The following is a 22,519-nucleotide window of genomic DNA, read 5'->3' as shown; positions in this document are numbered from 1 at the left end:
TTAAAAGACGAAAGACCCTAGGCTTGGGAAAGTTCATTCATTCATTCATTTTATTTTTGGCTTAGTCCATTTATTAATCTGGGGTCGTCACAGTGGAATGAACCGCCAACTTATCCAGCACATATTTTACGCAGCAGATGATCTCCCAGCTGCAACCCATTACTGGGAAACCTGGGAAAGTTCTGTTTCATTATTAAGCATCGTATTCCTCATTTTTTGTATGCTATTGTTCTTATGCAAAAAAATAATAAAAAATAAAAAATAATAATAATAACAAATTAAAATAAAAAAAAATCTATTTGTATCAATTTTTAGTAGTTTACACTTCTTAACTCTTTAGAAAAAGATGATATATGGTAAATTGGTTATGCAAATTGTCAATTGGTCAAGATCATCATGCTTTACTGCATTTTGCAATTATTATTTTATTATTATTATTATTATTATTATTATTATTATTATTATTATTATTATTATTAATGCATTATATTATTATTTATTATTAGTAGTATATTACAATTTATGATCAAACTTATTAAGTTTAACTTTGGTTATTTATTTTCAAATTATCTTACAAAAAATAAAAATCTTTTTATTAGCTTGACAGGCGAATATTCACATTAATAATATAAAAAAATTCACACTTTTTCCATTTCTCATTTTTAATTGTTTTATGTGTAATTGGGACATTCTACCAGAAACGTACATTATCTGTCCCTGAAATAAAAACATAAAAACAGTTAATAAAAATAATTTCATCCCAAAATTTTCTAAAATGGTTGATTTCTGTGAGTTGTTCTGTAAAGGAATATGTCAGTCATTTGGTTCTCAGATGTTTGTTCTTTATTAAAACTCTTGACAAATGTACAAACCCTCACTGTCCTTGTCTTCATTGAACCTACAGCTGTAATAGTTTTGACAAAAATAGCAAGTTTAAGTTGCTATCGATCCCACCAATTGATTAAAAACACAAAATTATAAATTAATACTACAAATAAATACTACAAATTGGGAGAAGCGGTGGCGCAGTAGGTAGAGCTGTCGCCTCACAGCAAGAAAGTCGCTGGTTAGAGCCTCGGCTGGGTCAGTTGACATTTCTCTGTGAAGTTTGAATGTTCTCCCTGTGTTGGTGTGGGTTTCCTCCAGGTGCTCCGGTTTTCCCCACAAGTCTAGAGACATGCTATACATGTGAATTGGGTAGGCTAAATTGTCCTTAGTGTATGGGTGTTTCTCAGAGATGGGTTGCAGCTGGAAGGGTATCCGCTGCGTAAAACATATGCCGGATAAAATGCCGGTTCATTCCGTTGTGGCGACCCCGGATTAATAAAGGGACTGAGCCAAAAAGAAAATAGATGAATTAATGCTACAAATATGTACTACAAATAAATGTACAATTGTCGCCATGTTTTTGTCAGTGCTGTCACATCAAATTTCACTTAAAATGCGAGCATTACACGTTTAAGACTATGACTCGGAAGTGACATCAGAGAAGAAGCTGACAGTGATAATCTATCATTGAATTGTATTTTTTTTGGTCATTTTTTTATAAGTGAAAATGTACATTTTCTATTGTTTTTCTATGACTATATTTCAGATATTATTGTATTCATCCTGAACTTGTTTTAGTTTTAATATAATTTTTTTATTATTTTAAATAAATTGTTTTATGGGTGGCGTCACGGTGGCGCAGTGTGTCGCGCGATCGCCTCACAGCAAGAAGGTTGCTGGTTTGAGTCCCGGCTGGGCCAGTTGGCATTTCTGTGTGGAGTTTGCATGTTCTCCGGGTGCTCTGGTTCCCTCACAGAGAAAAGACATGCAAAATAGGTGAATTGAATCAACTAAATTGTCCGCAGTGTATGTGTGTGAATGAGTGTGTATGGATGTTTTCCAGTACTGGGTTGCAGCTGGAAGAGCATCCGCTGCGTAAAACATATGCTGGATAAGTTGGCGGTTCATTCCGCTGTAGTGACCGCTGATTAATAAAGGAAAAGGAATGAATTAATTTAATTATAGACTTTAATTTATTTTACTTTAATCTTTTTCATTTTAGTACAGCAGATATCCCACAGGTCAATTAACTGTTTACATTTTTTATTTTATTCATTTAATGTGATTATTTGTTGTTGTTTTTTTAGAAAATATGTATTCCTATAAATGTATGTATTATTATTTTACTTTATTTGTATATATTTTGAATAGTTTCTCATTCGGTCTCTTTTTTTTACCCATATTCTGAGTGAATTTTCTGTTCTTTTAACATGTGTTTGCTGGCCTGTGTGGGAAAGTCAACACCTCTGCATCTCCCACATCCTTTTCTGCGTCTCATTCATAAACATGACATGACCTCTCTGCTTCTGTTCTACCCTGTGTGTGACAGCTTTACCCACTCTTTACTACTCTCTCTCTCTCTCTCTCTCTCTCTCTCTCTCTCTCTCTCTCTCTCTCTCTCTCTCTCTCTCTCTCTCTCTCTCTCTCTCTCTCTCTCTCTCTCTCTCTCTCTCTCTCTCTCTCTCTCTCTCTCTCTCTCTCTCTCTCTCTCTCTCTCTCTCTCTCTCTCTCTCTGTGTGTGTGTGTTTGTGTGTGTGTGTGTGAGCATGTATATAGCTCCAGGGACTGTTTCCATGAAAACCCCTGATGCTCTCTGTAGACTCAATGTAAAGAAGTGACAGAGATGTGCTTTTTAAAGGTCTAAGATGACAGTGTTGTCATTTTAAGGTTCAGAAAATCTAAAAGGCAACATTATCTCATGGCCAACATCTCCCTTAAATTTGACATATTAATATACAGCAGGTGGCACAAAAGCTGACAAAGAAGAAAATTAGCAATAGAATCTGATGTGGACTTGAATGAAGTACAGTACATAACAATCACGTAATGAGGATCATCAATCATCAGTCCTAAATGACATATATTTAAACACAGAGCTGCACTAGTAGCATGGTTTACTCTTCAGTTTTCTGCTTCTTCTGCGCCAGTGAAATACCCTACAGTAGAGGCTCTTGGGATTTCGTGTGTTGCCAGGCAACCGTCGCTGCAGCTGCGCAGCCAGAGAGCTAATGCTAGAGTGCTGTTAGTGCTGACCTCCCACTGTCATCTGCTGTCCTGACCGCTTCTGCTTAAGCTAATTGAGCTTATGTGTGTAACTGTGTGTGTATGTTTAACACCGCTGTATCTGCGTAATACAGAAACGTGTTCGCCTGACTGACATTCCTGAGGACCATGAGAATCTAGTGTGTGTTTGCTGTTCTTTGTTGAAGCACAGCGGTTTACTGACTCTGCTTTATGCTCTTGTGATGTTGTGATGTTCAGAAGACTTGTACTGTAAATCTCAATAGTCATTTATTGTTTAATCAGAACATACACACTGGTGGCTACAGTCTCTGGACACCAATATTTGAATTACCGTATTTATAAAAATCAAATCACTGTCAGACCATCCGAGAATACAGTGCATCTGGAAAGTATTCGTAGCGCTTCACTTTTTCCACATTTTTTTATGTTACAGCCTTATTCCAAAATGGATTAACTTCATTTATTTCCTCAAAATTCACACACAATCTCCCATAATGACAATGTAAACAAAAGATTTTTTGAAATTGTTGCAAATTTATTAAAATTAAAAAACCTGAAAAATCACTTGTACAGAAATATCAGTATAACTGTCTTTGCTCAATACTTTGTTGATGCACCTTTGGCAGCAATTACAGCCTCAAATCTTTTTGAATATGATGCCACAAGCTTGGCACACCTGTCTTTGGGAATTTGTGCCCATTCCTCTTTGCAGTACCTCTCAAGCTCTATCAGGTTAAATGGGAAGCGACGGTGTACAGCCATTTTCAGATCTCTCCAGAGGTGTTTAATGGGATTTAGGTTTGGGCTCTGGCTGGGCCACACAAGACATTCACTGAGTTGTTGTGAAGCCACTTCATTAATATTTTGGTGTTGTGCTTTGGGTCATTGTCCTGCTGGAAGATAAACCGTCGCCCCCGTCTGAGGTCAAGAGCACACTGAAGCAGGTTTTCATTCAGGATGTCTCTGTACATTGCTGCATTCATCTTTCCCTCTATCCTGACTAGTCTTCCTGTTCCTGCTGCTGAAAAACATCCCCACAGCATGATGGTGCCACCACCATGCTTCACTGTAGTAATGGTGTTAGCCTGGTGATGAGCGGTGCTTGGTTTTCTCCAAACATAACGCCTGGCATTCACTCCAAAGAGTTTAATTTTAGTCTCATCAGAGCAGAGAATTTTGTTTCTTATGGTCTGACAGTTCTTCAGATGCATTTTGGCAAATTCCAGGCAGGGAGGGGCTTCCGTTTGGCCACTCTACCATACAGGCCTGATTGGTGGAGTGCTGCACATGTGGTTGTCCTTTTGTAAGGTTCTCCTCGCTCCACAGAAGAACGCTGGAGCTCAGACAGAGTGACCACCAGGTTATTGATCACCTCCCTGACTAAGGTCCTTCTCCCCTGATCACTCACCTTAGATGGCCGGCCAGCTCTAGAAAGAGTCCTGGTAGTTTCAAACATCTTCCACTTAAGGATAATGGAGGCCGCTGTGCTCATTGGATTTTTCAGAAAAGCAGAATTTTTTTCTGTATAATCTTCCTCAGCCATGTGCCTCGAGACAATCCTGTCTCGGAAGTCTATAGACATTTCCTCAGTCTACATGCTTAGTTTGTGCTTTGACATGCACTGTCGACCCTGGGACCTTATATAGACAGGTGTATGCCTTTTCAAATCATGTCCAATCAACTGACTTTAGCACAGGTGAACTCCAATTAAGCTGCTGAAACATCTCAAGAATGGTCAGCGGAAACAGAATGTACCTGAGCTCAATTTAGTGCTTCACGGCAGAGGCTTTTTTATTTTAAAATTAAAAATTAAATAAAAAAAAATGTAAAAATTTAAAATTAAATTTGCAACAATTTCACAAAATTAAAAATTAACGCTATTATGGGGTATTGTGTATATTTGAGGAAATAAATCAGTTTAATCTATTTTAGAGTAAGGCTGTAAAATAAAAAAAAATTTGGAAAAAGTGAAGCACTATGAAATAAACTTCTTTTTCTTAAGCGGAAATTCATGAAATATGCAGGATTTTTCTCCACATGGTGGATGTCTGTGGTGCAGTTGTAATACAGCTTCAAAGAAGCACCACTGAAGTCCATATATATGGATTTTATATGGAGGAAACCCTGCATGTTTTCTTTAAAATACCTGAATTTCTTTTAACTGAAGAAAGCAAACCATAAAAAGGATAATAAGAAAATTATGCCCTCATTGGTCACACTTTATTTTTATGGTCTGTTGGTTGAATTTAAGTTACATTGCATCTACATGCCAACTAATTCTCATTAGGTTATAAGTAGACTGTTAGATTGGGGTTAGGCTTAGTGTAAGATGATATGTACTTGCAAAGGTTCGTATTGTCAGTTAAATGTCTGTTGAAGGAGCAGTATCAGATATTTAGCAGACAGTCAACTAATACTCAAATGGACCATCAAAATAAAATGTTACCCCATCATTTACTCACTCTTTACTTGTTCCAATCCAGTTTGAGTTTTTTTGTTCTGCTGAACACAAACAGAGATATTTTGTAGAATGTTAGAAACCTGGTACCACTGACATCCGTAGTAGGAAAAACAAATACTATGGAAGTCAATGTGTACAGGATTGCAACATTTTTCAAAATATCTCTATTTGTGTTCAACAGATTAAAACTCTCAAACTAAATTGGAACACCAATGCTGAGCAAATGATGAGAGAGTTTTCATTTTAGGCTGAACTGTCCCTTTAGCATATTGGATGACAAGGAAGTGAGTGTATTTTCAGGAAATTTTCATTCTGGAAGTGAACTAACCATTAGTGCCCCAATGAACCGGAAGCTGCGATCGTTGTTCTTTTCATATTGTGACAGTGCCTAGAGCAGGCATGTCCAAACTCGCTCTTGGAGTGTCCTGCAAAGTTTAGTTCCAACCCCAATCAGACCCACCTGGGCTAGATAATCAAGCTCTTTCTAGGCTTTCTAGAAACATCCTTGCAAGTGTGTTGAGGCAAGTTGGAGCTAAAATCTGCAGGACACCAGCCCTCCAGGACCGAGTTTGGACACCCCTGGCCTAGAGAAACAGAATATTAAATAAGAAAAGAGTGGGCGTGGCTTGTTTTTCTACTGCTCGATGAATTGATGTAGCATTCATCAAGATCAGGAAAGGGGGTTTAGAAGAGTTATTACAACCTATCATACACCTCCTGCTCACCATTTCTATTTGTTGTCAAATCTGACAGCTGAACAAGCATGGTTAGTCATGTATGTTAGTCATGCCCAATACCTCAAAATCATGTCACCTGATCAATTAACTGAAAACAAGCAGGAAGTGCATTTTTAATTAAAGATTAGAAGAGCAATTCTTTTTCTTAATGACATGCACAGATGAATTGTTCACCAAAAAATTGGCCATGTGTGCTAACAAAATCTTATGGTTAGTTTTGATTTCCTGGGGACTTGCAGCCAATTAAAATGTTCTATAATGGCACTTATATGCACAAAATAGGGAGTAAATGATTTATTTATTATAACTGTGCTTAACATCAAAGTGAACGTATGGTATGGGGTTTATGTCAAACACACATAAACATGCCAGTTTTCGCACAAGGTCTGCTCTGATTCAGAGACTTGACATGACAGAGTGGGCATTTTTTGTGCAGACCACAAAATGTATAGGACCCATCTGAAAAGCACTGAATGCTGTGTTTTAACGTAAAAAATGTTTAGACAGACTCTGTTGTTTTTAGTCAGATGCACTTTAGATCAATGACTTTGGGCTCTATTTTGATGATTCATGGAAGAAGTGGAAAGCGCAGGGAGCAAACGCATTCAGGGCGTGTCAGAATCCACTTTTGCTAATATTCACCTTATTCTCCGCCGACGAGTGGGCGCTGCATTTTAGAATAAGGTTAATAGGGACAGAAAAATATGCTTTGTGCCGTGGCGCATGGTCTAAAAGGGTTGAGCTTATTTTCTTAATGAGTTATAGGTGTGTTTTGATAATAAACCAATCAGAGTCTTGTCTCCCATTCTTTTTAAGAATCAGTTGCGTCGCGCCAAGTGTAAGTGGAAAAACTGAGCATTTCACTCGCAAGAAAAAATTTAAACAGAGCATCTACAGCTTGAGAAGGAGAGATAAATTATTAACTTTCACTTTCGCTCTCGTGGATAGGGAAACCTTGTACCACAGACATCAATTAGTCTATAAATAATTAATTTAGTTTGTTAAGCGCAAATATTTGTTTTAAAACTATTTCTAAATTCAGTTCTGATTTTTAGCAAACGGATAAATGAACAATAATAACGAAGATTGGACAAAAACCTGATACACATGATGTGCCCCATATGGTCTAAAACCTGACAGGTGGACAAATCTGAGCTTGTTTTTAATAAATCAAATATAAAAAGCATATAATAAATAATACTGCTAATAATGATAACATTATACAAAGGAAAATTGTTATGAATGAACTGAAAAAGCCTCCCGAGATGAAGAAGGCATGAAGGCAGTAGTTTTTATATTTATAATTTTTAAAATTTTTTTATATTTTATATATATATATATATATATATATATATATATATATATATATATATATATATATATATATATATATATATATATATATATATATATATATATATATATATATATATATATATATATATCTATATATATATATATATATATATCCCTATTATATACTATATAAATATCCTTAATATTTTAAGTATTTTCATAATTAAAGATATTTGATATTGCTCTACATCTTGTGTGTTTTAAGCATTGTGTAAGTGAGGCGCACAACTAATGCGCTCTGCGTTGGACGATAGACCGGCTTTGTTTTGGTCTATTGAAAAATCTATTATAGTTTCTTAAAATAGCAACGTGCCGGCAATACACCTCAACACGCCTCCCTTTTTAGACCAGAACGCCTATGGGCGCACATAAGAGTGCAAATGCATTTGTTATTTAAACAGTGTGGCGCAAAACATCAAAACGACTCTTGCGCCAAGCTGAAACTAGCAAGCAACAATTTCGTCGCGCCTTGCGCCACATTACACCGGGTGTATGATAGGGCCCTTTGACTGTCAGAGCTGTGATATAAACACAAAGCTATTGGCTATATTTTAAAAAGGGGAGGAGCTGCACTATACAGGCCCATCCAGTCTGGTGAAAAGGGCAGTTCTTTTTTTTTCCAAAAGTGGACCTTTTTGCCATTATTAGCCTCATTTTCTATTTAACTATGAGGTTTAAATACTGCATTTTAGTGACATTTTAAGCACTAGACAACATTTAGCATTTGAATGTGGGCCACATTAGGCAGTTATGCGGCACTGGTGGTATTACTTCGGCCCAGACAAAATGAATTTGAGTCTGAAGTGGCTCACCTGTACTGTGGCAAAGGAGGCCCAAAGATTCAAGTTCATATATGGGCCATTTAAGGCAAAGATTTTCCACTTATGGCAAAATGTAATCTGAATGTGAGCCCATGTGGCCCATGAGAAAAATTATAAATGTGGCCCAAATGACAGAGGACAAATGTGGGCCACATTTGGCAAAAATGTGGCATAGTCATTTAAGGGTAAATGTGTCTAAAACTAAAGTGGCTTATACGTGTAGATGAAAATGTGGCCCAGTTATCTTAAGACATATGTGGGCCACTTTTGTCAAATATTTGGCACAGTAGGCTCTGGCTATTGTGGCTGTGAGCCTAATGTGACCCAGAGAAAATATGGCAAATGTGGCCCAGTTATTTTAAAACATATGTGGGCCACTTTTAGCAAATATTCGGCACATTAAACTGGCTAATGCAGCCGTTAGCCTATAGTGGCCCAGAGAAGATATGGAAAATGTGGCCCAGTTATCTTAAAACATATGTGGGTCAATTTTGGCAAATAGTCAGCACAGTAAGCTATGGCTAATGTGGATTTGAGCCTATAGTGGCCCAGAGAAGATGTGGCAAATGGGGCCCAGTCATCCAAAAACAAATATGGGCCACATTTGGCAAAAATTTGGCACAGTTAGCTCTGGCTAATGTGGCGGCGAGCCTAAAGCGTCCCAGAGGAGATATAGCAAATGTGGCTCAGTTATCTTAAAGCATATGTGGACCACACAGACTAACGTCACCATCATGGAGAAAAGTGTTTGCTCTAGTTGGGCTCATAGCCCTGAACTTCTTAATATACATTTTCTTTTGGGCTGCTGTAACTTTTAAGAACTTTGCTTGAAAAGTTTGTTCATTACAGCAAAAAAAAAGTGAGGCACAACCTGTGATGAAATAATATAATTCACTGATGTTTACCAATGTTTAATCCATTATTAAAAGTAATAGGCTGGATCTGGGCCAGAATAAAAGCAAACTGTGGCCTAGAATAGGGTCAGTTCTGGTTCATTTGGTTGAGTTTTGGCTGATATGTGATATTGCCATGGCTTAATTGTGGCCCGGATCTGGCAAACAGGAGCAGACTGCCTAAATGCCATCATTCCATGCGGTATGTAGGCTGGATGTAAGTGTCTGGTGTGGGCCGGATTTGAGCCACATGAATTGTGCTAGCTGGGATGGTCATCATCACCACACTTTTTGATGTACCAAAAACATTTCCTAAAGATTTTGAATGTAGAAATATATATAAATATAAAGATTTATGTTTGTACATATTTTTTAAATACTAATTTATCACATCATATATCATTAGGGGAAAATGAATCTGTTAAGGCTTTAAATTACTGCCCAATAAGGCAAAATTAAGTAAAATAATTGTCAATTATTAGTCAAATAACAAACTGGTTAGCACATTCAACTTTCCAATCAGAATTTGGTCACTTATAATAAAACAATTAAACATAATAATAATAATAATAATAATAATAATAATAATAATAATAATAATAATAATAATAATAATAATAATGTAGAGCTTTCTGATTTTTCTAGCATCTGTTGTAAAAAATACATTTGAAAATTCATGGATAACAACAACAGCCTAATTAGTATTACAATTAAATTTTATAAGCCTCAAAAAGAACTTTTGGTGCTTCACACCTTTTTTTTCAAGAATGGGGTCGAAGATTTAGAATAAAAGGTACTTGTAGAATGTTTTCGCTATTTAACAACAATTAAGGTCAGTAGAGAAAGCTGAAGTCAGTTTCTTCCCGATCTTAAATCCACCTGCAATGAGTTATTTTTACAATGTATGAAGGCATAGCAGTCAAAATAGGACAAATGAGTTCATGGAACCAATTCTAGACCTTTGTCAGTAAGGGGTGGGTCTTTCGAACCACCCGAATCCTCCCTGGCTACTGGCCAGCTATATCTCACCCTGCCTTTACATTTATTTTGACATTATGGCTGTATCCAAAAGCTTTGACAGCTGACTTGTTTTCTTGCTGTCATATCAGACAGTGATCAATACAATATATTTCACTTGTCAAATCATAGGCAAGGCAGTGGCGCAGTAGGTAGTGCTGTCGCCTCACAGCAAAAAGGTCGCTGGGTCGAACCTCGGCTCAGTTAACGTTTCTGTGTGGAGTTTGCATGTTCTCCCTGCCTTCGCTTGGGTTTCCTCCAGGTGCTCCGGTTTCCCCCACAGTCTAAAGACATGCAGTACAAGTGAATTGGGTTGGCTAAATTGTCCGTAGTGTTAAGTGTGTGTGTGGATGTTTCCCAGAGGTGGGTTGTGGCTGGAAGGGCATCCGCTGCGTTAAAAAACTTGCTAGATAAGTTGGCGGTTCATTCTGCTGTGGTGACCCCGGATTAATAAAGGGACTAAGCCGACAAGAAAATGAATGAATGTCAAATCACAGCTTTTAGTTTGACTTTGTGCTGCACTCATGATTTAAATCAATAATTTGTGCTACTCTTTATATTTATTTTACTGTTGAACTTGACTGAATTATTTACAAGCTATATTATCAGCTACAGTTTCCCCCAGATGTCCCAAAGTCTCATTTAGGAACATTGCTACTTTTGTTAGCAGTAAACATGAATGCCATTTGAGGCTTGTTCTGTGTTATGCGGAGAAGCTTTTTTTTAGTAACTGCCACCTACTTGCTTAATAGTGAGCTTAGCCCAATTTTGACCCTCAAAAAGCAACACTTGATGTAGATTGTAATTACTATTTAATGCAATCTCTGTGGTTGCTATGGTGAACCAGCACAAAGGAGAAGAGAAGAAAAAAAAGCCCCAGAATCCGTGTGTGCAAGAGGCGCTTATGGTTGTCTTGGTTACAATCATTCTCTCATGTAAAGTAATGAGAAGCCCAACCTGAGGGAGCTGAAAGAGGCTATTTTTAACACGCAATCACCACGACTTGTAAGTCTGTGCCTCTTTAAAGCATTTATTTATTAAAGTTGTGTCCTTATGCTGGACTGGAGTCAGTTGTGGTGCTGCTATGCTGTATTATAGATTACTGTGTGAAAATGAGTCCATGTTATCTTCTGAAGTAAGGAAGTTTGCCCTGCATACTCGCAGCTTTAGAAAAACTTTTTTGGTGCATTACTCTTGTCAATAAAATTGTTCAAAAGGTCATGATTGGCACTCATTAAAAAATTGCTTCGTACAAATTTTATTTATATTCTTCGAGTGATACAAAACACAAACGTTGCACAATGCCTTTGTCATTGTGTGACAATCCTTGGACGTGAGTTGCTTTTTAAATGTTCCATTCATGTTCCTATTTTACATGTTATGTTACTAAATTCGTTTAACATCGTCACCATTCCATGCTAGTTTCACGCAACGACAGTTTCTGTTCATCATAGCTCCATATGTGATTTTGGGCGTTTCGTTTTTAACCAAATTTTAGTCCAAATGCAGTTCATTTGTCACACTATGCATGCAAAAAGACAATAGTGGATACAAATTCTCAAGCAACAGGCCACCTCTGCTATTTCATTCAATAAGTTTTCCTTCATGCCCCGATGACAAACTCAAAGGTACTTCATAATTTAATTTCTTCCAGAATTCTCAACATAGTCACCGTTTCCTACTTGCACCAAAAAATGTGCTCTCTTGCTTAAAGCCGTTCTCATTTGTTTGCCGTCAAACGCCTGACAACTGCCGTGTGTGCATCCTGTTGGAAAAAAAACCCTACAAAACAGTTAAGTAATATTCATAGTAACGTAATATTTAGGGTTGTTTACATGTCTGTACTGCACTTCAATGGTTAAATTGGAAGTACTCCTCATCTCTTAAAGGGCACCTATGGTAAAAAATCTACTTTTCAAGCTTTTTGGACAGATCTGTGTGTTGGTATAGTGTATAGACCGTCATACTGGGGTGATATGAACACACCCAGTCCTTTTTTTTCAATTTAACTACAAAAAAAAGGGTCGGCCAGTTGGAGCTGTTTTCAAATCAATCGCACCATTACGTAGGTGTGCGATTCCCCCCGCCCACCGAATTGATTGACAGCTGCGTGCATTAACATGTTCCGGTAGTCGCGTGTATATGTCAACAAGACCAGGCAGACATACGCAAAGCAACCGGGAATAAAAGGTCTGTTCTGTTCGCTAGGATCAGGAATCATCATCAAATGTGATTAAGAGTAAGTTTCACATGTTTAAAGTGTTTTAAAACAGAGTATGTGTGTAATTAATTACAGCGTTTTACATCAGCTTTACTTCATCAGCACAGCCGCGTGTCAGAACAATTATAAAAGAAGACGCTTCAATCCCGGTTTGTGGAAGTTAAATCAGGTTTATTTTGTACATTAGCATAACAGATATCCACACTTGAGGTTAGCCTTAACTAGGCTAAGTGCACTCTGTCTGTCTGCCTGCCTGCGTGTGTGTGTGTGTGTATCATCTGCGGTGTGTGTGTGTGTGCGCGCGCGCGTTAACTTTGTAACGATATTGTGTGTGACTCATCAATGCAACTTCACAATACTGATTAGTAAAGGTTAGTTCTTACTGTAGTATCTCACAAACGCTACATGAGACCTTCTTCCTTTGTCTGTCTGTTGTCTGTTGTTGGGAAAGAAAAAGCTCAAAGGCGCAGTACGACAAAACCACCCCCTGCTGGAAATCAGTATAAGACAGCATCTTGTAAAAGGTATAATGAAAAATCTGATGGGTATTTTGATCTGAAACTTTATATACACATTCTAGAGACGCAAAAGACTTATATTAAATCTGAAAAAAGGGGTAACCTAGGTGCCCTTTAATTCGATTTCTGTTTATTTCGATTATGACTTTAGTCGGATTAAAGGATGTAAATCACTGTTTACAGGATCTAAATCACTGTTTACATTTAGGCCCAATCCCAGTTCTATTTTTGCACCCCTTCCCCTTCCCCTTGACCCTTGAAACAAAGTGTGAAGGGGAAGGGCTTCAAAATTTACCCCTATAGGCTCCTACACATTGGGATGCTTTTCGTTTGCTTTTATCATCAGCGTTTTACGAGACGTTTTTATGCATTCAAACTCAAGCGATTTTCACAGGCAGAAGAGTATGCAAAATCACTTCTTGACGTTGAAGGGCGCTACACAACTTTAAGCTTCCGACACCCGCTTGTAACACAGAAGAAGAGGAAGAGAGGAATTTCACACACTTGTTGTTAAAGTTACTGGTTACTTGAACAAGCATAAATGGTTCAAGCAGCAGCTCCAGCTCTAGCGATGAAGAAATGATTATTGTTCACCAGTGCAATAAGCAGCTCCATATTCATATCGGCTCTGGGCATCTTCTTCAATGAGCGCTCGCATTAACAGTTTTGCGCTTGAGTGATTTCAAGTGCTGTTTACTGTAACTTCAGCAGCTACGTGCACGTGAACAAAAGTGCCAACCTGATTGGTGGAGAAGGTTTTAACGTGGCGCGTCAAATAAAAAAAAACTGCATTTTGTTTTTTTTAAATGACACTTTTGCGGCTGGCGTTTTGCCAGTTGGTGTGCACAATTACATTGGCAGCCTTTATATAGTCACGAGGCGTTAAACATTGACGGAAAACGCGAGTAAAAAATGTCTTGGTGTGTACGGGCCTTAAGAATTGGTGCAGCATTAAAGCACCTTCACACGTCATCATATGTCGTCGCAATAACTTACTTTATATGAGATTGACAATGTCGACGGGTGTAGTTATTCCGGTTGTTTTATTTTTTGGTATATATTTTCAGGAAATCACTAAAGGCATATATTATGTTATAACGATATGTATCAATAAGATCATAACTATACTGTGCATTTACACAGTGGCCATATTCATCTATTTAAACACACCACAAACAGCATTAACATAATAGCAGACACTGTAAAAGCCCATTCTATGTTGTGGAACTGCTACACAGGAGTTATTATCATAGATTATAGTTAGCAAAATTTAGTTTTTTTATTTTAGCATTTTTTTTAACCATGACAGTAAAACGTGAACGCTGTTATAAATGTATTAAAACAAATGCTTGTTTGTTGTAAAAATTCACAAAAAGGGCAAAAAAATACTAATTTGTGCATCTCCTGACTTCCGTGAGCACCCATGCTGCCGCTGTAGATGGTGTATTCTGTGAAATTTTAGTACCCCTTGGTTTCGAGTGTGCTCCTGAAAATCTCCATTTCACGGGGTATCTAGCCCTTAGTCCTACACCTTCAAGCTAAAGAGAATTAGGACAAGGGTGTACTGTAACTGGAAGGACTTAAGGGTAGAATTGGGATTGGGCCTTACTGTTTAGTACTGTCTTAATCATATTGAAATTAGAGTGTTTGTGTCCATGTAAACATCCTCACTGATTTAAAGGTTGCAGGTTTGTCCTTAGACATTCAGACTTGCTCTGTGATAAGAAAAGTCTCTCTAGGGCTAAATAAATCTTAGTTTAAAAAAAAGCTTCAGCAAATGGCAGTTTGCAAATAACAGATGAAGCGGTTTAGATCATCATCTTCTGGCTTCTTGGGTGGAAAATTTAGAGCACGTACTTTTTAATTAAAATCTGTTTCTTCATCACAGCTTTTTACTCACTAGTGAATTCAGTCGGTTTTGTCATATAAACCGGGCAGTTATTCTACTGATGCATTCGTGTAAAATATCACAGAAATATGTATCTTAAGAAATCATACCTGCCTTAGAAGTGAAACGAACTGTACTAAGCAGCTTGCCTCAATCTGCCTGTCAGACATTTGAAATAATTCTATTTGTTGACAAGCGGTCAGTCAATGCACAGGGAAGTCTGCAAAATAAAATATTAATGATTAAACCTATTAATAAGAATGTTTTTCACACTTTCTCAGAATAATGATATGAAAAAAAAATTCTATATGTGATCCTGAGTAAATAAGCATTTAATTGATATATGGTTTGTTTGGATAAAGAATAATATTTGGCTAAAACTATTTAAATCTGAAATCTGAAGGTTAAAAAAAATCTAAATACTGAGAAAATGACCCTAAAGTTGTCTAAATTAAATGTGTGCCAATGCACGGTACTAATCAGAAACTTTAGTATTGATTAGGGGTGTAACAATACACTCAGCACACAATACAATGTGTATTATAAGCTAATGTTCACGATTTGTTAATGTATCATGATATTTGGAATAAAAATTGAAAATGAAACTAAAATGCAAATAAAAGATTTATTTAAAAAATTACCAATAAGTTAACAATTTGCAATGTATTTCTTTTGTTTCAACTTTCTTCTTTTAAACTGAACCTTCTTTAAGAAAATAAATGTAATAGGCCGGACTCTGGAAAAGAAAACAATTTAAAAACTTTTTATATTATTGAAATGACAGAGACAAAGTTAAAGGACAACTTCTTAATGAAGTAAAGGTGAAAAAAAAAAATATAGCACTCTATTCAAGTGAATTTAACAGTATTGCTTTGTTACTTGGCCACAAAATATCTACATTTTCAGTCAGCAGTACTTTCTAGAAGATAGTCCTGAACCTTTTTGGATCTGTCTGAGAGGTTCTTATGGATGGCTGTCTTCATGTTGGCTATAGTTGTGGAATCCTAATGTCAGCTCTGTACTATTATAGATTTTAAGGGCACGATGAGTGACAGGGTGGACGTCTTTTCATCAGACAGGACAGTCGTGGCCTTTCTCAGCGGTTTAAGCAAGTTTACTATTTCTTCAGCAAACGCTGATGTCTGCGCTATCAAGTGTATCAAGTTGAAGTGCAGTTTTGCATACCTCTGTACTCAAAAGAATTGCCATTATTGCAGCTTGTTGCTCGAGGTAGTGCTCCAGCATATTTATTAAGCTGTTCCATCGTGTTGTAACATCCTCAGTAAGCTTGTGTGATGCAATCTCAAGCATCTTTTGCTTTGTCGCGAGCACAGCTGTTGCAGTGGCACTGCGATGAAAAAAAAAAAAGGAACGACTTTTCTCACTCAACCAAGCAATCGATTAACACGGGGGACATTCAAACCTGCTTGCAATGCAAGATTAAGTGTAGGAGGAAAACTCTTAATGTGAGGCATGAATAGGGTATTTGCCGAAGCATGCTAGTAGGACTTTTGATTTGACAGTAACCTGGGTTAAGCGCTTCCGGCGAACTGAATGCCAATGCAAAAACCGGTGCGTTTAAGGTCTGTTTTCTTTCAAAATCAGCGATCTCCACTAGCTGAGTGATATCCGATTTAAAGTGGGCCTCAGATTGTACAAGAAGCACTGCAATTACATTTTCCACCTCCATGTTTTTATAATATGAGCATTTATTTTACCCCAGTATATTCAATGGAGCTTCTGTTGCTGCTACAGTACGTCCATGTTGCTTGCATTGCCAGTAACAGCAATGCTACGATTTAACCTTTCAAGTCCCTACTCAAGCTGCTTTTAAATCTTCGGCTTTGTTTGACCCAGTATGCCTGTCAAAAAGCGTACCAGTCTGAAGCAATGACTGTAAAACTGAAATGTTGCCAAACGTCCGACTTATAAGAGGATGAGGCATCCTCTATTTGAACTTCACTCATCTTGGCATGCTAACGTTACTGCTGCTAGTTCAAGCAGTCTGAACTCACGTGCGATAGCAGGTGGAGTGTAGCTCACGTGCAAACAGCTCAATCAATGAGAGAAAATGGTTGTCATATATAATAATAATAATAATAATAATAATAATAATAATAATAATAATAATAATATTCTTCATCAGCCAACCCAATTGTATGAAAACATTTTAGAAAGTTTTCTCAGAGATGGGTTGCGGTTGGAAGGGCCTCCGCTATGTAAAAACGTGCTGGATAAGTTGGCGGTTCATTCCGCTGTGGCGACCCCAGATTAATAAAGGGACTAAGCCGACAAGAAAATGAATGAATGAATTTTAGAAAGTGGCTACTGTATAAAAGCATATGATTTAGGGTGTGCTAGTTCATTTTTCTCAGTTTGTTTATAAAGTTATGTTGTCCAAATGATTTTGTGATCCAAAACTATTTTCAGGCCAAAATTCTCAAAACGCAGCTGTCATGCAGACACTCTCAAATATTTGCATTGACCAATTCAGCGATGCCTAAATAAACTGTCATTAGAGTGAGTTGCATCAGCTGTAAATAAAATAGTTGCAAAGCAAGTGATTTAAACTAATGAGACAATACGTCCAGGAATTCAACCTGCATGGTGACACTAAACACACAGACCTTCCTTTAGGAGACAACTTGTTCAGAATCAGTAGCACATGTGGCATTCCTTCAAGATGTACCCTGTATTTTGGCTCCTTTCATTCCTTCAAGAAAGAGCTGCTTTTCTGGTCCTTTTCTTGTGTAGGGATGTAATTTTGTCTATCACTCCAGCATCTTATCTCTCAGCTGTCAGTAACACACACACACACAGCTGTGTTCAGACTCCTGTGCGGCAGGATCAGCTGATTGCTGCTTTATCTGCTACTCAGGGAAGCTGATGTCACAACAGACACGTTAGAGAGGAAGACGCTCGGTCACACACAGATGGCAGTGAGTTCATGACTCTGGCTGCAAGTCAATCATGTCAATCAGGTCACCTTTGTTAACAGATTTACAAAGCAGCTTCACAGTTATAAAGAGGAAAGTGACAGTATCAATAATGCAAATGTCATCAAATGTTAGTCTAAATTCTGTTCTGCAAAGAAAACAGTGGCAGTTCAGTGTTCAGTTCAATAACCAAGTTAATTAGTTAAGGAATGAGCTCATCAAGCAGCTCTATACAGAAGACAATGATGTCATTATTAAGCTGAAGATAATGCAGTGTTCATTCAGGTCAGTTCTGATGCCACTTTATATGGGTAATACTTTTACTTAAGAATATAAAAGCATTTAACAACCTGTATGAAATTTATTTAGTTTTATTATCTGTAGATTCCAGTATAACTTGCATGCATTGTTGTGGCAGGATAAAAAAAGAGTTTTCACAAGTCACAAAGACATGTTTAATCGAAACACAAAATGACAAATCTAGTTGGTTCTATGACCGTATCCTTAATAAACAATGAGACACAAGTTTTATTCATAAATTAAGAAGAGATGTTTCCCTTTTTACCTTCCCTACAACTCCCCTAGCCTCATGCAAATACCTGTGCCAGTATTTAAGAAACATCACAGAAATTATACATCCAAAACTAAAACAATAAATATTGACATACACTCACTGGCCACTTTATTAGGTACACCTGTCCTACTGCTTGTTTATACAAGTTTCTAATCAGCCAATCACATGGCAGCAAGTCAGTGCATTTAGGGATGCAGACATGGTCAAGATGATCTTCTGCAGTTCAAACCGAGCATCAGAATGAGGAAGAAAGGTTATTTAAGTGACTTTAAATGTGGCATCATTGTTGGTGCCAGACGGGCTGGTCTAAGTATTTCAGAAACTTTTGATATACTGGGATTTTAATGCACAACCATCGCTAGAATGTAAAAAAAAGAGAAAATATCCAGTGAGCGGCAGTTCTGTGGGTGCAAATACCTTGATGCCAGAGGTCAGAGGAGAATGACCAGACTGGTTCCAGCTGATAGAAAGGCAACAGTAACTCAAATAACCACTCGTTACAACCGAGGTATGCAGAATGCATCCAATCTTGAATTGGAAGGGCTACAACAGCAGAAGACCACACTGGGTGCCACTCCTGTCAGCTAAAAGCAGGAAACCGAGGCTATAATTTGCACAGGCTCACCAAAGTTGGACAATAGAATATTGAAAAACGTTGCCTGGTCTGATGACTCTCAATTTTTGCTGCGACATTCGGATGATAGAGTCAGAATTTGGCATCAACACCGTTAAAGCATAGATCCATCCTGTCTTGTATCAGTGGTTCAGGCTGGTGGTGGTGGTGTAACGGTGTGGGGGATATTTTCTTGGCACACTTTGGGCCTATTAGTACCAACTGAGCATCCTGTCAATGCCACAGCGTACCAGAGTATGTCCATCCCTTTATGAAAACAGTGTACCCATCTTCTTATGGCTACTTCCTGCAGGATAACACGCCATGTCAGAAAGTGAGAATCATCCCAGACTGGTTTCTTGAATGTGACAATGAGTTCACAGTACTCAAATGGCCTCCACAGTCACCAGAGCTGAATCCAATAAAGCACCTTTGGGATCTGGTGGATAGGGAGATTCACATTATGGATGTGCAGCCGACAAATCTGCAGCAACTGTGTGATACTATCATGCCAATATACAACAAAATCACTGAGGAATATTTCCAGTATCTTGTTGAATCTATGCCTCGAAGCATTAAGGCAGTTCTGAAGGCAAAAGTGGGTCCAACCTGGTACTAGTAAGGTGTACCTAATAAAGTGGCCAATGAGTGTAAGTCAAGGAATAGTGGAAAATTGGCTTTACTGTATTACAATATGACAAAGAATAATTTTCTGCATTTATTTATTTTTAAAGGAATTTTAAAGCGCTTTCCACGTCAGTATTTTTTGCAGCTGCACTGATCTGAGAAAACTGGAACACTTTCTGACAAATGGTTGTGATTAAGTTATTACTGGTCACAGTAATGTGGGCTTCGGCAAAGGCTGTTCAATATGCACAGGAAAGTCATATATTTAAACCACATTTTGTTCGGAATTATCGAATTATGTTATATACAGTTGAAGTCAGTATTATTAGCCCCCTGAATTATTAGTCCCCCGTTTATTTTTTCCCCAATTTCTGTTTAACAGAGAGACGATTTTTCATGACATTTCTAAACATAATAGTTTTAATTACTCATCTCTAATCACTGATTTATTTTATCTTTACCATGATGACAGTAAATAATATTTTACTAGATGTTTTACAAGACACTTCTAAACAGCTTAAAGTGACATTTAAAGGCTTAACTAGGTTAATTAGGTTAACTAGGCAGGTTAGGGTAATTAGGCAAGTTATTGTATCACGATGGTTTGTTCTGTAGACGGTTGAGAAAAAATTGCTTAAAGGGGCTAATAATATTGTCCTTAAAATGGTTTTTAAAAAAATTAAAAATTGCTTTTATTCTAGACAAAATAAAACAAATAAGACTTTCCCCAGAAGAAAAAAATATTATCAAACATACTGTGAAAGATTCCTTGCTCTGTTCAACATCACTTGGGAAATATTAAAAAAAGAAAAAGAAATTCAAAGGGGCCGAATAATTCTAGCTTCAACTGTATATAAGAAAACTAATGGACATGAAACATTAGGCAGATTCCTCTAATAACTATGATATGAATTCCACAATATGTTGATATCAGAGGGAGTATTTAAATCCAGTATTATTAAAGTGGGATTATATTATGAAAATGCATTATGCAATATGCACTATTATGTTTTGTAATAAATAATATATTTTCTTGCACTGTTGTGTTCTGTGGCCAGTGATCTTTGTTGTTGAAAATCATCTCATTTGTCTGGTAAACCAAAGGGAAACGTTGTGTTTTGATGTTATCATTAATATAACATCATAGTTGGTCTCCAGAAACACTGGATTAGCATGGTAGTAGCGCTTCACGCTCAAACACTGTCATGTTTCTCTTCTTAGGGTTTGTTTTTGACAGTAAGCTAAGAAGACTGGTAGAGAGTACTGGAGCGTAACACACACACATACACACACGCTTACACAATCTTTCTCTCTCACGCGCACATTCAGCTGGGTAATGCAAAGTCTTGCTGAGGTGCGCAGTCAGAGTTTAACAGCTTCACTGAGAGCTAAATTTAACAGTGTGTGTAGTCTGTCACGCCATACGATAGTGCCTTTAAACTCCACTGTAGATAATGTTGTTTAACACTGTGTGTGTGTGTGTGTGTGTGTGTGTGTGTATGTATATATATATATATATATATATATATATATATATATATATATATATATATATATATATATATATATATATATATATATACACACACAAGTGTCTAGCTTTTAGAGCCAAAATGCTAAATTTGTCCATCACTATTTACTCATCCTTAACTACTCACAACTCCTGTTCATGTTGATGTTGACAGAACACTTTTCTATTGTTATTCAGTGTAAACTCACTAGTTGGACGTGCATAAGGATTCATGAGTAGTTCAGAAAAAAAAAAAAAAAAAAATCAACATGACGGCAGATTGACGTTGTACCCCAACGTTCAGGTTGACATTAGAATCAGAAATCAGGTTGACATTAGAACTCAACGTCAGGCCGACATCAACGTCCAAACTAAAATCAATCAAGTATCAACGTCTGATAATGTTACAGCTTGACGTTGTGTGGACGTTACCACTATGATGTCTATCAGATGTTGGATTTTGGTTGCCATACTTGACGAATAAATGTAAGTATTTGTCGTCATTATGACGTTGGTTAGAGGTTTCAACGTAATTTGACGTCATTATTGAACATAAAAATAATGTTGTCCTTAGACGCAGGCTAGACATTGAATGACATTGAATTTTGGTTACCTGACATCTCATTCTTAATCAAACCAAACCTAATATTAATGTCTTATGACGTTGTGTGCCTGCTGGGCAATAACTAAATGCACTACAGAATGTTACGTTTACACACATCCACAAATTACATGTAAATGCATCAACTTTTCACAGAGTTATGTCATCATTCACTACTCTTGAGTACTTTAGAATGGTCTAGTTTTTACTCATACTTTGAGTAATATTTAAAACAAGTACTTTTACTCTACTTGCACTACATTTTTAGGCAAGTAATGGTACTTTTACTTAAGTATGACTTTTCAGTACTTTTTCCACCACTGGTCATTATACAACTTTGTGTCCCTGTATCCACATAAACCTTTGTTAATTTATTCAGAAATCCCCAAAAAATGTCACAGTAACAACATGACTACAGGTAACAGTGTTTTAAATATGAGATCAGAAAACTGATCGGCGAGAAAATGAGGCGACATGGTGGCTCAGTGGTTAGCACAGTTGCCTCACAGCAAGAAGGTCGCTGGTTTGAGTCCCGGCTGGACCAGTTGGCATTTCTGTGTGGAGTTTGCATGTTCTCCCTCTGTTCACGTGGGTTTCCTCCGCGTGCTCCGGTTTCCACTATATATATTATACATGATGATATAAAAGGTTTTTACTTTTGTACAATACCAACG

The 22,519-nt window shown here is 37.2% G+C and overlaps 1 protein-coding gene across 5 annotated transcripts in view; it reads left to right on the top strand.

The window, feature by feature from the left end:
• The window catches only part of mpp2b (MAGUK p55 scaffold protein 2b), a 101,044-nt gene that overhangs the window by 2,072 nt on the left and 76,453 nt on the right, over positions 1–22,519 (top strand).

The sequence above is a fragment of the Danio rerio genome, chromosome 12, assembly GCF_049306965.1.
Source record: "Danio rerio strain Tuebingen ecotype United States chromosome 12, GRCz12tu, whole genome shotgun sequence".
NCBI lineage: Eukaryota > Metazoa > Chordata > Actinopteri > Cypriniformes > Danionidae > Danio > Danio rerio.
This window is presented reverse-complemented; position numbering and strand designations above follow the sequence as displayed.